This window comes from Mobula birostris, chromosome 1 (genome assembly GCF_030028105.1).
Source record: "Mobula birostris isolate sMobBir1 chromosome 1, sMobBir1.hap1, whole genome shotgun sequence".
In the NCBI taxonomy this organism is placed as follows: domain Eukaryota; kingdom Metazoa; phylum Chordata; class Chondrichthyes; order Myliobatiformes; family Myliobatidae; genus Mobula; species Mobula birostris.
In genome coordinates, this window is record NC_092370.1 from 131,392,848 (window position 1) to 131,409,800 (window position 16,953).

The 16,953-nt window shown below is 42.1% G+C and overlaps 1 protein-coding gene across 2 annotated transcripts in view; it reads left to right on the forward strand.

Moving 5' to 3' along the window:
• Positions 1-5,256: 5,256 nt before the first annotated feature.
• The window catches only part of LOC140199916 (coiled-coil domain-containing protein 102A-like), a 649,450-nt gene continuing 637,753 nt past the window's right edge, over positions 5,257-16,953 (forward strand). The window contains exon 1 of one of the 2 annotated variants that reach the window (XM_072262408.1): positions 5,257-5,548. The gene's annotated coding sequence lies outside the window, so the exon portion shown is untranslated. Of the gene's footprint in view, positions 5,549-8,753; positions 8,779-16,953 lie in introns of those variants that run through there. The other variant, XM_072262418.1, reaches the window with a different exon arrangement.

Consider the following 16,953-nt stretch of genomic DNA (forward strand, 5'->3'; position numbering starts at 1 on the left):
TTGAGAATTTTTTACACATTGTGTCCATTACACAGATTAGAAAGTGAATCTGGTTGGGCTGCTTGATCTCCCACTGCTTGTGTACGGCTTCATCCAGAAATAATTTTGATTGAAATTGTTGGACCACAACATTGACTGATTTTGGTGAAACATCAGTTTTATATTCCATTCAATATTACAGTCCTTTGATTTCAGTGGAAATTAAAATGAGTAGGTTGTAAAAGTAGGTTTCTACCAGATCCCACCAGTGTCCTGATGAGAGGGATAGGTTAAATTTATCCTTGTGGTGCTTCTCTACTGATCTAAAAAAAAATCAGAGTGGTACTCACAGCAGAGGAGCAGACCACCTAGACCAGCATGTATGAGCTGTTTTTATCCTGCACATGAACAAAGGGTTATAATATCCCTGTACGTCCTCACCATGAAATGCACAGGTTTATCCCAGGTGCCTGATTTCCTCCCACAGTCCAAAGGCATATTGGATGGGTTAATTGGTCATTGTAAATTGTCCTATGATTAAATTAGGGTTAATTGGGTTTTTTGGGGGTTGCTGTGCTGTTATGGCTCGAAAGGCTGGATAGACCTAATTCACAGTGTATTACTAAAATTTTTAAAAAAGCTATTATTGACTCATATTTACAACAAATTGTCTTCATTTTAGCTCTAGCCTCTCAAACTATCTCATTACCGTGAAGATTTCAGTCCCACTCAAACTTGTTTTTCTTATTGCCAGGGGAATAGAAGAATTTCATCTCACTTAATCTTTCCCAGTAAGTATTACTTTCTGGTAAACTTCCTAAACGTCCATGACATTAAGCATATAAAGTTAAAGATGAAAGATTAGCTTTATTTGTTACATGTGCATCAAATCACATAGTGAAATGAGCTGATTTGCATCAAATCTGTGAGTTTTGTGCTGGGCAGCCTGCAGGTGTTGCCATGCTTCTGTGCCAACATAGCGTGCCCACAGCTCACTGACTCTAACCGTACATCTTTGGAATATGGGAGGAACCCAGGGCACCTGGAGGAAACTCATGTGGTCATGGGGTGAACAAACTCCTTACAGAATCAGAATCAGATTCAATATCACTGGCATATGTCGTGAAATTTGTTATCTTTACAGCACCAGTACAATGAAATACATGATAAATGTAGAGAAGAAAAGCTTTGTTACATAAGTATATATATGTTTTTAGATTATGAGAACACTCAGTCCTCTTTTATTGTCATTTAGAAATGCATACATGCATTGAGAAATGATACAAAGTTCCTCCAGAGTGATATCACAGAAAACAGGGCAAACCAAAGACTAACACTGACAGAACCCACATAATTATAACATATAGTTGCAGCAGTGCAAAGCAATACCATAATTTGATGAAGAACAGACCATGGGCACAGTAAAAATAGTCTCCAAGTCCCCAAGTCGATTGGATCCCAAGTCCCCCATAGCAGGCAGCAAAAGGGAGAAACTCCCTGCCATAAACCTCCAGGCACTGTCAACTTGCCGATGCCTTGGAAGCAGCCGACCACAGCCGACACTAAGTCCGTCTGTCCGAAAACTTCGAGCCTCCAGCCAGCCCCTCCGATACAGCCTCTCGAGTGCCATCCTCTGCCGAGCGCCTTCGACCTCGCCCCGGCCGCTGAAACACGCAAAGCCGAGGATTTCGGGGCCTTCTGCTCCGGAGATTCCGGTTACCACACAGTAGCAGCGGCAGCGAAGTGGGCATTTCAGAAGTTTTCCAGATGTTCCTTCGTGCTCTCACGTCTGTCTCCATCAAATCAGAATTGTGCACAGTCCCCTACTTGACAGATAACAGACATCACCACCGAAGTGGCCGCGCGCACTGCTGTCACGCTGCCATCTTCTCCTCCTCCTATGTTTATTAAATAGTTAAGGTAAAATAAATAGAGCAAACAAACAGAAATAAAAAAGTAGTGAGGTAGTGTTCATTGGTTCAACGTCCATTTAGAAATCAGGTGGCAGAGGGGAAGAAGCTGTTCCTGAATCGGTGAGTGTGTGCCTTCAGGCTTCAGTACGTCCTTCCCAACTTACAGTGTGACGAGGGCAAGTGCTGGGTGATGGGGGTCCTTAATGATGGACGCCGCTTTCCTAAGGCACCGCTCCTCAGCAGCAGGAATTAAACTCCAACTGGAGATTGCTGGTGCTGTAGTAGCTTTGTGCTAACTGCTACATGACCATGCAGCACATGAAGTAGGTACAGAGCAGAGGTCAGAGGTGAGTGGTGAGTGCATGGAATGGGCTGCCGGGGACGGTGGTGGAGGCAGATACGATAGGGTCTTTTAAGAGACTCTTTGACAGGTACATGGAGTTCAGAAAAATAGAGGGCGATGGGTAACCTGAGGTAATTTCTGAAGTAAGCACATGTTCGGCACAGCATTGTGTGCTGAAGGGCCTGTATTGTGCTGTAGGTTTTCTATGTTTCTATGTTTTCTATGTGCATTATATCATACATTTAATAGATTAATTTGACCATTTAATAGAGTTATTATTGGCCTGCCATGCCCATGCCAGCCATCAAGTGTCCATCCATACTGACCCCATTTACCAACATTTGATCTGTAGTCTCCCATGTCTTGGCCTTTCAAGTATTCATCCAGGTACTTCTAAATGTTGCGAGAGTACATGTTTTCAGCACCCTCTCAGGCAATTCGTTACTGCTTGCAACCATCTTCAGAATGGAAGAAACTTATTTTCCTTATATGCCTTGCTATCTAAAGATAAGATTAGTTTTACTTATCACATTGTCAGCAAGACATACAGAGAACGTTGTTTACATCAAATCAAATCAGTGAGGATTGTGTTGGACAGTCTGCCACTGTCACCATACTTCCACCAGCAACATAGCATGCCTACAACTCACTAACCCTAACCAATATGTCTTTGGAATGTGGGAGGAAACTGGAGCACCCGGAGGAAACCACGTGGTCATAGGACCAACATAGCGTGCCCACAACTCACTAACCCTAACCAATATGTCTTTGGAATGTGGGAGGAAACTGGAGCATCCGGAGGAAACCACGTGGTCATAGGACCAACATAGCGTGCCCACAACTCACTAACCCTAACCAATATGTCTTTGGAATGTGGGAGGAAACTGGAGCATCTGGAGGAAACCACGTGGTCATAGGACCAACATAGCGTGCCCACAACTCACTAACCCTAACCCATACATCTTTGGAATGTGGGAGGAAACTGGAGCACCCGGAGGAAACCACATGGTCATTGAAGAATGCACAGACAGCAGTGGGAATTGAACCCCAGTCTTACAGCTAGTTCTGTAAAGCACTATGCTGCCCGGAGCAGCACAGTATCATCATGTTTAGCACAACACCTTACTGTACCAGTGACCTAGGTTCATTTCCTGCCGCTGTTTTTAAGAGATTGTACGTTCTCCCCGTGACCGCGCGGGTTTCCTCCGGGTGCTCCGGTTTCCTCTCTCAATCTAAAGACGTACCAGTTGGTAGGTTAACTGGTCATTATAAATTGCCCTGTGATTAGGCTAGGGTTACGTTGGGGTTGCTGGGGGGGTGTGGCTTGAAGGAGCTATTCCACCCTGCATCTCAATAAAATAAAAGTTTCAAAACTGTTTTGCTACCATGCTACCCTACACCTGTTTTTATTGATCACCGTAAATCCTTGCCGTCTCGTTATAAACATCACTGTTACTGGCAAAAGTTTTCCCCCATCCTGTCCTTGGCTTTCATGATTTTGCTCACCTCTATCAGGTCTCCAGCTCGCCCTACTCCCCTCAAAACAAACACACTTTTCTAGGCAGCATCCTGGTGAATCTCCCCTGATTCACCTTCAGTGTGTTCATATCCTTTCTGCGTGGTGAACAGGGAGCTTGAATTGATCGGTGTAAATATAACTCACCAGCGATTTTCACAGAAGGCTTGCATAGGTTGCAGCAGTTTTAACAAATGTTTGCTGCTATTTTATCATATATTCATATGCCATATTAACTCAACTTGCTTTGTGTATGGTCATGTATTCATAGAATAATTATGGAAACAGGCCATACTGCCCAGCTCATCCATGCCTACCAAAATGCTCCTCTATGTGCCTACTTTTTGCACATTTCCTTCTAAACATTTCCTCTCCATCTATGTGTCCCATTTACTGTTCACTCTTCCACATTAACATCGTATGGTGAAAAGGCATTCCTTCTACAATGTTTCTTTGTGGGTAGAAACGGAGCACTTCACCATCATGCTGCACGCATGGCACCCGCCTTCACACCTTCCCGAACCGGAGGTTACACATAAGACGCGGTAAAACTGGAGGTGACGTCATCGCATGCCGCGATATACCATAGACAATGAATTTACCTTTGTTATACTGTAACATAATTATCAACCCTTAACTTTAACTGGAATACAGTTACAAACAAATCATTTAAAACGTAGACCCAACAAAGTCAAATAAATGCGTTAAGGGCAACACAATCTCACTCCTGGATTTAACATTATGCTGGGGATGAGTGGGGGGCAGAGGTGTGGCTGGAGGAGGATGGTGCGAAAGAAAGAGCAAATTTTGTCAATTTTTATTTTTAATCTCTAAGTACTGTTGGGCATTAAGATTTGGAAATGGCATCGTCTGGCTGGCAGTCATGGCCTAGTCCCGCTTTTGCCATGCCCCCTCCTGTCTGAGGATGTGCGAGCAGTCATCTCAGACTGCACATGACTCGTGGATTAGGAAGGGGCTTACAAAGTGCGGATAAGGAAGGGCCTGGGCCCGAAATGTCGACTGTACCCTTTCCATAGTTGCTGCCTGGCCTGCTGAGTTCCTCCAGCATTTTGCACGTGCTGCTTGGATTTCCTGCATCTGCAGATCTTCTCTTGTTTGATTTTAGGGAGAGGCACAAGGTTTGAGGATCGAGGATCATGGGAGAATATAAGTGTAGGAGTTCAGAGGGACAAGTGTGGTGATTCAGTGGAAGTAGAGTGAAGGCCAAGGGATTACCTTAAGGAGACACAAGAGCCTGTGGATGCTGGATCAGCCGCGGCTACTGAGGCAGCATGTTGGAGAATTTCTTAAAGACAAATTTCTGTAACCTATCAGCTGTATCAAGTCATAGGGAGAAACAGCACATAACACGCTTTAGCACAACACTTTACAGTACCAGCGACACAGGTTCAATTCCTGTCACTGTCTGTAAGGAGCTTGTACATTTTTCCCATGACCACATGGGTTTCCTGTGGGTGTTCCAGTTTCTTCCACAGTCCAAAGACACACCACTTGGTAATTTAGCTGTTTATTGTAAATTGCCCTGTGGTTAGGCTAGGGTTAAATCGGGTGATTGCTGGGCAGTGTAGCCTGAAGGGCTGGATGGGCTTCTTTGGGATGTGCGATGGAACTGCAACTGGCAGAAATGCATGGGCTACAGGGAGAATGTAAACTCCACACTGAGGCCGGGACCAAATGCAGGCTCCTGCTACTGTGATACAGTACTTCCACCAGCATTATTCTGTATATCCCGACTGAAGCAAATAGAGGCCTGTATGCTTTCGCAAATAAAGCAAGGTAAGGCGTTTTATGTTTAATGAAGCCCATAACACATTTATTGAAATTCAAAAACTAAACAGAAAAGTGAGCTAAAAATCTTTATGTAAGAACGTCATCACAACAGACCAGCCTCTTAAAGTGAAACCCCAACTCAATGTCGGCGGCTGTGAATTATGTACGTTTCTCCTAAATACGTTACCCTACACAGACATTCCTCCCCACCCCAGAATTCACTAAAACTGACATTGTGAGCCAGTCTGGAGCTGTTCATGACTGAATGTGTAATAAGATTACAGAGCTTCAGTCTGAACTGTTGATCGCTGGATCAGCAAACTGTTCTCCATGTTTACCCATCCTGTAATCCTGCATTGCAGCTTCACCAGGCTGGCATCCTGCCAGCTCTGGGTGTGCCTGCAGCTGCTCTTTTGGCAGAGCCAATAGCCAGTGTCTGAACTTAACTCTGCTCTTCAAAAGATTCAAAACCAGTTAGCGTGCAGTTAGACTGCTGATTTGCAATAATTTATCTTCTGCCTTTTAAACAGAATCAATTTCACCACCATGTAGTTTCCCAAGAGGAATAACTGAGTTAAAACATGAAATAAAATACTATTATCACAGTCTTCTTTTATCTAATGACATTTTATCTAATAAAATGAAATTTTATCTTTTTTGTCTTAGTGTTTGATCTATTGAATAATATTGGTACTAAAATGGAAATGCCTAGAAATAGTTATTGTCATTATACAGTAGATGTATCTATTGAAGCACCTCAGTGATTGGTCCTTGGCAATTATTATTAATGATAACTTGTTATCAGACCATCACAGGGGTTGCAGAGCGAGCCTCCAGATGGCTATGGATCAAGAGGTATGACCCATGGACCATCACTTTTGGGACATAAGCTGGGACATGATCAACCCTGCCTGGTCACCTGGATGAGGGTGTCTGATGTTGAATGACCTGAAGCACCTGATGACTCCAGGTTACTTCACTGATGATGTGTCTCAGCATCATTGCATTGTAGTGTAATTATTAAAGTACCTTAGTGATTGATTCATGGCACTCAGTTATTAATGATATTGACCTGGAGGAGGGGTGAAATGTAAGCTGCTGAAATGTGCCGGATGGCACATGACTAGGTGGAAGAGCACATTGTAATGAAGATGCTATGACCCTGCAATAGATAGATTGAGTGATTGTGCAAACTATTGACAAATGTAACAAAGTGTGAGGTAATGCAATCTGGTAGGAGGGGTCAAAAGGCGGATTATCATCTAAATGGAGAATGTTTCAGTCCAAAATGTCGACTGTTTATTACTAACCATAGATGCTGTCTGACCTGCTGAGTTACTCCAGCATTTTGTGTGAGGTGTCCTGGATTTCCAGTAATTGCAGAACCTCTTGTGGTTAAAAATGGTGGGAGATAGGTGTTCAAGTGCATGTATCACCAAACATTAACGAGCAAGTCCACCAAACAACGAAGAGTGCAAACAGTAAAGGGTTTGGTATTTAATAGGGGGGTATTGTTACAATTATGATGTCACACCTGAAATATTATGCATAGTTCTTATCCCTGTAACTAAAAAAGTACCTAATAGCAGGGAGACAGGCCAAAGCAGATTCACCAGGCAAGATTCTAGGATGAGAAGGTTGCTATATTAAGAGAGATTTAACAGTTTAGGTCTGTGTTCTTTGGACACGTAGGATTATGAAGAGCCATAGCAGGATAGATGTTGAGATCTTTTCACTCGTGGGACAGCTTCAAATGAGCAGATACAGTAACAAGATAAAGGACCAGTCATATTTTATTCCATATCCGTACTTTAACCCCTGACTTTAATTTTTATATAATTCTTATTCTTCATAATTGTTGAATGTTGTTGTTTATGTTGCATGTCGCGCCCTGACCAAGATACTACAGTAAATTCCTAATACTGTACATGCAAATGTATACGGCGAGTAAAGTTGATCGTAGATTCTTGATTTTAGGCTGTTCAGTACACACACAGTCCACTGAACAATCAGCTGGGCTTTACATGGATTTCAGTCAGACATTTCATACAATAGAATTTCTAATGCAACATTAACATAGAAACATAGAAAACCTACAGCACAATACAGGCCCTTTGGCCCACAGAGTTGTGCCGAACATGTCCCTACCTTAGAAATTACTAGGCTTACCTATAGCCCTCTATTTTTCTAAGCTCCATGTACCTATCCAAAACTCTCTTAAAAGACCCTATCGTAACCATGAGGAATATTTTGTTATATCACGGCAAAATAATTTGTAAATTTAAGCGTTAAGATTCAAGTTTATTTGTCATGTGTACTTCAAAAACACAGTGAAATTCATCACCTGAAAGTATGCTGGCGACTGCCCCACCAGTATTGCCATACATCCTGGCAGCAACATAGCATGTCCACAATTACTTTTCCAATTGGCCTGTCACACTATATGTATCATCCAGAAAGAGGCAGCCAGTTTGTCAAAGTTTGAATCAAAGTGTTAACAAAAAAAAATTCCAAATATTACAGAGATTCTCTTATGTAGCATCTGGGTTTCAGATTTACAATACCATTCAATACTACAATTGTCTATAGCTTTGTTTATTTAAATAAATGGCTTTCTGTATGTGGTCCGTCTAATTAGACATCTGTAATGAATTACTTCAAGTCATCTGTGTAGCCTTTCTCTTTTCCTGCCATATTGAGGAGGCGTAAATTAATTTTATATCTATTTAGCAGTTTTTTTATTATTGCAGACATTATTTATTAAATTTCTAAAATAATGATACAGAAATTAACCATAGAAAATGCCCTCTGCCTAACCTCTGAAACTTAATGTGGTTTCTGTTAACGATACAGAAATAGATTTAGCTTCTTCAAGTTACGGGTTTATCTGAAGAATGCAGCCTCCTTTGTGCAGTGTGGATCTGTCTTCCCTGAAAGAAAAGTTTGACCCACTTAACCTGCGTCAACAGTTCTTGTGAGATGTTTTTCATGGATTTGCAGAATGTGAGAATATGTGTTCTATTTTATAAATTCTTTGAACTGAAACCGCAGCCACATAGCATTCTTTCCATATTGACTTTATGAAGATATGATGGTTCTGGGTCACTAGTGGGAAACAAATTATTGCAGCTTTCTTTAGCTGTTTAAGAAGAGTCACTTATGAAAATGTACTAGCATGCTAAGTTACTATCCACAACTTTTGGAAGGATCTGAGGAAGATAAAGCAGTTTAACAGAGTACGTATAAGAGTTTATCTTTTTCTGGCAATAATCTATTTGGAGCCTAGTGCTTCTAGTTATTCTGCGAAAAAAAAAGAATGCTTTAAATTATTAGATATTTGCTTGCAAAGTAGAAACTAACTTAAATAGCTTATATGAATATAAGAAAACCTGTTGTACGGGTCAAATTTTTGTGATCAGAATACTTTTATCCAACCAAGTCTGTACATACTCGAGTTCTGAAACATACCTTTCTTAAAGCTAAATGAATTTTGTTGTGTAAATTATATATTAACAGGTATTTTGTTGGAAGTGCTTTTGTCAGTCATACTTTTATACTTCACGCCTTAATTTGACATATGCTTTTTTCTATTTAACATCTGATTTTGCTTTTGGTGTCAACCATTTATGCACATGCAAAATCACTAATACAAGAACTTTGAAAATTTTATACATTATTTGTGTCAATTTGCCTCAGCCATAAGTTGATGCGCCTCAAAATTCTGGAATGCCAGTTTTAGTAAATTTAGTTTTCATCTGGAAGAAAGGGCTCCTACTTAAAAATTTGGTGCCTTAAATGAAACATTTGCTGGCTACTGAGGGGCTCGAGGGCAAGGTGCCAGAAAAATTTCAAATGATTATAAATTGGGCTGGTGTCATCAGGGTGAGAAGACATATTTTTTTTGTCTGGCCTCGAAGAAGTGCTGAATTTTCCATTGATCATGTGGAAAGGAGCTTAAGATAACGTTGAATGTAGTTTTTCCATTGTCATTTAGAGAAAGGGAGAGCTGTGAGTATTAACTTGGATCAGATTCAAGCCTGTTTAAGTTTGGACTGAAAGCTTATAAACTGATTAATTTTTCCTGCCCTTATCTAGTGATTTAATCAAGAAAGATAAAATGGAAATCTCCTTACATATCTTAGGTTAGAACAGGATCCTCGATTTCCTCACTTACAGACCCCAGTCAGTTCAAATTGTCAACAACATCTCTTCCATGATTTCCATCAGCACAGATGCGCCACAAGGCTGTGTCCTTAACCCTCTGCTCTACTCACTTTACACTCATGACTGTGAGGTTAAGCACAGCCCCAAAACTCTATCTGAGTTTGCCAATGACACCACTGTCATTGGCTGGTGAAGAATCAGCATATAGTTCAAAGTTCAAAGTAAAATTTATTATCAGAGTACGTACATGTCACCACATACAACCCTGAGATTCTTTTTCCTGTGGGCATACTCAGCAAATCTATAGAACAGTAACTGTAAACAGGATGAATGAATGAAGAAGAGCAGAGAAGCCAACAAAGTGCAAATGCAAATATAAATAAATAGCAATAAATAACAAGATCATGAAATAACAAGATGAAGTCCTTAAAGTGAGATTGTTGATTGTGGGAACATCTCAGTAGATGAGTGTAGTTATCCTTTTTTGTTCAAGATCCTGTTGGTTGAGTGTCACACGAAAGCAGCATCCATCATCAAGGACCCCTTCCATGCAGGCCATTCTCTCGCCTTGCTACCATCAAGGAGAAGGTACAGGAGCCTCAGGATCTGCACCACCAAGTTCAGGAACAGTTATTACCTCTCAGACTCTTGAACCAGAGGGTTAAATTCACTCAAGTGCACTCGCCCCATTGCTGAACTGTTTCCATAATCTCTGGATTCACTTTCAAGGATTCTTCATCTCATGTTCTCAATACTTATTGTTTATTTTATTATTATTATTATTTTGTTTTTTTCTTTTTGTATTGGAACAGCTTGCTGTTATTTTTCACATTGGTTATTTGTCTGTCCTGTTGAGTATGGTCTTTTATTGATTCTAGTGTGTTTACTGTGATTGCCTGCTAGGAAATGAATCTTAGGGTAGTATATGGTGACATACAGTATAAGCATTTGAAAAGTAAATTTACTTTGAACTTTGAATAATGCATCATGTTATTTACTAACTCATACATTGTGGGAAGGTCCTTGTTTTGACACCTCCTCTGTAATGAACCACTGATTGCAAATAAAAAGCTGTAGGAATTTATGAAGAAGATGTAATCACCTTCAGGTCATATTGTGTAGCAAACCATTATGGACTCTCTTCACACAAAATGACAACTTTAGGAGAATGTAATGAAGTGCTTCAAGAGGTCGGTTATAGCCAGGATCTGGAGCTGCAGCAATTTACCTCCTGTAGCAGCAGCTCTACAGTGGACACTAACTCTCCACTGCTTTGGAGTACTTACACAACTGGAAGATATACATCAGGCTTCTGTGTATTATTTACAGCTCAGCATTCAACACCATCATTACCTCATACTACTAACCAGACTTCAAATATGGGCATCTGTACCTCCCTCTGCAACAGACTTTCTTATTGGGAGATGACTATCAGTGTAGATAGGTAATATAATCTCATCTTCACTGTCAAATAACACAGGCACATCTAAGGATGTGTGTTAGCCCCGTTTTCTACTCTCTCCACACTCTTGATTGTGTGGCCATGCACAGCACAAACACCACCTATAACTGCAGTGTTGCCAGTAACTCCACCGTCGTTGGCTGAATCACTGGAAGCTTGCAGGAACAAGGGAGATCACCTAGTTGAGTAGTAGCATAAAAACAACCTCACACTCAAAGACAGCAAGAGCAATGAACTAATTGTGAACTTCAGCAGGAAGGTTGGGAAAACACACACCAATTGACACCGAAGGAGCAGCTGTGCAACGGATGAGAATCTTTAAGTTGTGCGGCGTCAAGATCACAGAATATGTATCCCAGGCCAACACACTACTGCAATCATGAAGAAGCCGTGCCAGTGGCTCCCATCATTGAGAACATCTTCAAGAGGAGATGCCCCCACCCAAGGCATTCCCTCTTCCCAGTATTACACCATTAGGGAAGAGATACAGGAGGTCAGAGTCCCACATTCAGTGAATCAGAAACAGCTTCTTCCCCTCTGTCATCAGATTTGTGAATGGTCTATGACCCGATAAACACCAGGCTGTTAATTCGTCAATGTTTCAGTCTGAAACCCTTCATTCAGGTCTCAGTCCAAAACATTGACTCTTTATTCCTTTCCGTAGATGCTGTCTGACCTGCAGGGATCCTTCAGCATCTTGAGTGGGTTACTCTGGATTTCCAGCATCTGCAGAATCTCTTGTGGTTACCCTGTTCATTTTTTTACACCATTTCTTTATTTCCATAATCTATATATTTTTGTGTCTTTGCACTGTACTGCTGTTGCAAAACACGACATTTCGCATCATATCTCAAATCGATCAAAGTCAAATCAAATCAAGTTTAATTATCATTCAAACCATACATAGATACAGCTGAACGAGACAGTGTTCCTGTGGAGCCAAGGTGCAAAACATTCAAAGTAGCAAGCAAACATTCAAAAATAGCGAGTAACATAGTTCAATTATCAAGCAAGAAGCATATCCACATAAAAAAACCATATATAGTCCAAGATCCTGAGCGGCAATGTCCAGCAATTGATGGTACAGTCTCCCAGCTGTGTACAGACACATGCAATCCAGCCTGTCATTCCATTGCTCGAACACAAGAGGGTAGCACTGATGGGTGAGGCCAGGCCCCAGCTGTGCTCAACTACATTGTAGTGCTTCTGCGTCTCTCACTTGGTCTGCAGCAGCAGGCAAGCCCGAGGCTTGAGGCCTAGTACTCGCTACAACTGAGGCTACACAGCAACCCATGTTGACTGCCGCTCCACCAGACAAGGGTAACAGGCCTGCGGCAACATACATTATCACTGTCTAACAGAGTCTTGCGGTTGCAAGTGAAATGTCCGAGACAATCTCCCGGGGTTATACTACACCAGCTCTGAGGCTTCCGAGAAGCAGGGAGCAACACAGTCTGCAGCAAGTCCAGGTCCTCCGAACCCAACCAGTCTCCTCCGATGCGCTGGTAGGCTCCTGTGCCATCCCAACTGGCTCTTCCGATACCCTGACGGGTTCCTCCAAAATCCTAACTGGCTCCTTTGATATCTTGATGGGCTCCTCCGATATCCCAGTGGGCTCCTCCAGTATCCCGATGGGCTCCTTCGATATCCTAACTGGTTCCTCCGATATCCTAATGGGCTCCTCCGATATTCTAACTGGCTCCTTTGACACCTCGGCTGACCCCTTCAACTTCTCAGCCAGCTCCGCCACCGACACCAATCTAGCTACTCTGATCAACGTGCAGCATGCTGATGGAATAGGCCTGTAGTACCCGATGTTCTTGCAGTAGAATTGTCTTTGGATCATTAAAAAAAACTGCAAAGAGAAAAGAACCTTTTGTTGGCCCCTGAGAGGCTATTGCGTTCACATGCGACGCCATCTTATGTCCTCTTATAAAGATATTTATCACAAAGATAAATAAAAATTCTGATTATGGTTCTCAATGTCATTTTAAGGCACGGGAAAGATTAACAAAAAACGCTATTGAGTAATTAGTTTTTCCTGTGGACACCCAAGATGCGGATATGGGGTAGACACTGTAATCCCTGTGAACATTAAGGTCACTGTTGTTTGGGTTAGCCGCCACTGGTGATATGTGGTAATTTAATAAATAGCAAAACTAAGAATAAGATCTAGATACTGTTGGTAAAATATCAATTGAGATCTTACCTTGTCACACCAACCCTCTTCATAGCTTCCTTTCCAGCAATTTTTCAATTTCTCAACAAACTACCTGCAAGAATGGAATTAATTTTCAGGAACATCAAGAAGATGTTCAACCTTAGCCACCTCTATTCTCTTCTCACAAGGTCACTCCAACCTCAGTTGTTCAGTTACAGTATAATTCTCACATGATGATAATGATGATGATGCCTGGTTCTTCGCTTGCGAAGATCAGGAGGGGACTCTATCGCTGTAGGATTTTTCTTCCTTTCCTAGGCTGTGTAGGTTTATAGTGAAGATCGGTGAGCGTGGACCAATTCCACTCTTTAGGCCAGGGATGCGTCCCACAATGGCACAGTGAGCTACAATGACCACAAGGATGTAGGTTGAGTATCAGAGTTTTCCTTCTCCTAGACAGACAGCCTGGCAAGGCTAACGAGTTCCATCCACCGGGTTTGGAATCGAAATTGTCCTTCTCCTAGGCTAGCTGCCAACCAAGGCTGATGACCCCAGCCTGCCTGCACAGTTATACCGCTGGACACTCGGTTGTGCCATGACATAGGAAACTCCATAAGAACAGGGACACCACATAAAGGCGTTGCTATGGACACAGTAGTGTAGGAGAGGCCATATGCCAGTGATCTCCTGCATGGCAAATCAAACTTGTTGTGATCACTACACCTAGAAAGGAGGGGCTATGGAAGATGCTTCACTTTCCTTAAGTGAGCAGGACGTCCAGCCCAGGACTCAGCCACCCCTATTCTCACATAATCCCTGTATATATACAAACTGATAAGTCAAGACCAAGTCAAAATAAATTTATTATAAAAGTGCACATACTAGCTTGAGATACATTTTCTTGCAGTCATTTACAGGAAAGTAAAAAATATAACAATTCATTAAAAACTACACATAAACAAAAGTTGATAAGCAACGAATGTGCAAAAGAAGACAAATGAATGAATTAATAAATACATAAATAAATAATACTGAAAGCATGAGTTGTAGAGTCCTTGAAGATGAGTCTGTAGGTTGTGGAACCAGGTCAGAGTTAAGGCGAGTGAAGTTATCTACACTGGTTCTGGAGCTTGATAGTTGCGGGCTAACAGCTGTTCCTGAAGCTGGTGGGTGTGGGACCTATGGCTCCTGTACCTGCTTCCTGACGGTTGTAGTGAGAATACGGAGTGGACTGGTTGGTGGAGGTCCTTCATGAGAGGTGCAGCTTTTTTTGTTGCAGTGCTGCTTGTAAATGTGACTTTGAAACTGTGCTGCAAGCCACCACTGATTCCCTGACTGAAATTTCAGAGGGTGATATGTCTTACACTAAGGTGGAATACGGAAGTCCTCTACCATTCTCTCCCTACTGCACAACTCAATCCACTGAAAGCCAAAATCCACGATGGACCTTTTTTTTTTCCAATAGTCATTTTTTACTGAAGGCAGTCACTGATGACAAAATCCACTATTGTGTTCAATATGTCAATGTCTTCAGTTACCTGTTAAAAAAGGTGTCCAAAGATGAAGACATGAAGATGAGGACTAAGCTGGTGGTCTACTGAGTAACAGTGATCTTCATCTTCAGTAATCGTTGGAGAATAACACACACAAAATAGTGGAGGAACTCGACAGGTCAGGCAGAATCGATGGAGAAGAATAAAGAGTTGACTTTTCAGGCTGAAACAATTCATCAGGACTGGAAAGGAAAGGGGAAAAGCCAGAATAAGAAGGTGGGGAGAGTGGAAGGAGTACAAACTGGAGATTATTGATGAGGCCAGGTGATGGGGAAGGTACGATAGGTGGGTGGGGGGGGGAGGAAAAGAAGTGAAAAGCTGAAATAATCTTTGGAGACATAGATAGCTTACATTAGATGTCTCAAAGCATTAGAGAAGCACCACCAATTCTCCCTCTAAAAAATTCTCCAAAGCCATCAGAATGATAGGCAAATCAATGTTAATGTCCTCTCCAAAATGAAGGCTTAAGACACAAAACCTCCAAAGCAACCAGTTTCATCTGTGCTCTGCTACATGAGATTTGCTGATTTTATGCTTTAAAAACTGGAGTATCAGGTAGAGCATTGTGCCAACCAACTGACATCTTTAATCTCTCATTGCTCTTTACTGGTTCCCAACTGCCTCAAAAGGACATCAATCATACCAGTGTCCAAGAAGAACAGGGTGAGCTTCCTCAAAGACTATTGACCACTTGCTCTCACACCTACTTGATGATGCACTTGGTGAGGTTGGTCATGGTTAGAATTAATCTAAACAAGCATTTGGACCTGCTGCAATTCGTCTACCCTTATAATAGGATGTCATCTTACCGAGCTCCAGTCAGCCTTGGGCACCTGAACAACAGCAATACCTATGCCAGGCCTCGGTTTAGATTAGATTATGAGGACATGCAGTACTCTTTTATTGTCATTTAGTAATGCATGCATTAAGAAATGAGACAATATTCCTCCAGTGTGATATCACAGAAACACAGGTCAGACCAAGACTGAAAAACTGACAAAAACCACATAATTATAACATATAGTTACAACAGTGCAAGCAACACTTTAACTTGATGAAGAACAGGCCGTGGGCGCGGTAAAAAAAGTTCAAAGTCTCTCGAAAGTCCCACATCTCACGCAGATGGGAGAAGGAAGGAAGCTCTCCCTGCCATGCCCGACCGCAGTCTGATTCTGAATTGTCTGAAAATTTCGAGCTTCCGACCAGCCCTCCGACACCAAGCACCGAGCACCATCTCTGCCGAGCACTTCAACCCCAACCCCGCCCACCAGCAGCAGGCAAAGCCGAGGATTTGGGGCCTACCCTCCGGAGATTCTTGATCACACAGTAGCAGCAGCAGTGAACTGGGCATTTCAGAAGTTTCTCCAGATGTTCCTCCGTGCTTCTCACAGCTGTCTCCATCAAATCAGAATTGTGCACGGTACCCTATTTAACAAATACGATATCACTTCACCGGAGAGGCCGCGCACGCTGCGTCGCACCGCCATCTTCTCCTCCCGCCTTTCCTTTTTTGATTACAATTCAGCACCCAATGCCATTATTACCTCAGAACTAATCAACCGCATTTAAAACCTGGCCTCTATACCTTCCTCTGCCAATAGATCCTTGACTTCATCATCGGGAGATCACAGTCAGTGCAGATTGGAAATAGCGTTTCTTCCTTGCTAACAATCATCACCAGCACACCCCGTCAATGCTTACTTAGCCCACTACTCTCCTTTTTCTACACCTACGACTGTGTGGACAGGCACAGAGCAAGTGCCTTTTATAAATTCACCAACTGTTGTCAGCAGGATCTTTGATAGTGATGGGGAGGTGTACAGGATCGTGTTAGATCAGCTAATTAAGAGTAATCATACAGCCTTGCACTCAATGTCAGTAATACCACAGAATTAATTGTGGACTTCAAGAAGGGAAGGTTGAGTGAACACACATCAGAACTCATTGAAAGGTTGGTAGTGGAAAGGGTGAGCAGTTTCAAATTCTTGGACATCAACATCTCTGAAGATCTATCCTGGTCCTCACATATCGATGCAACCTTGAAGGAAGACATGCCAGCATTAGGAGGCTG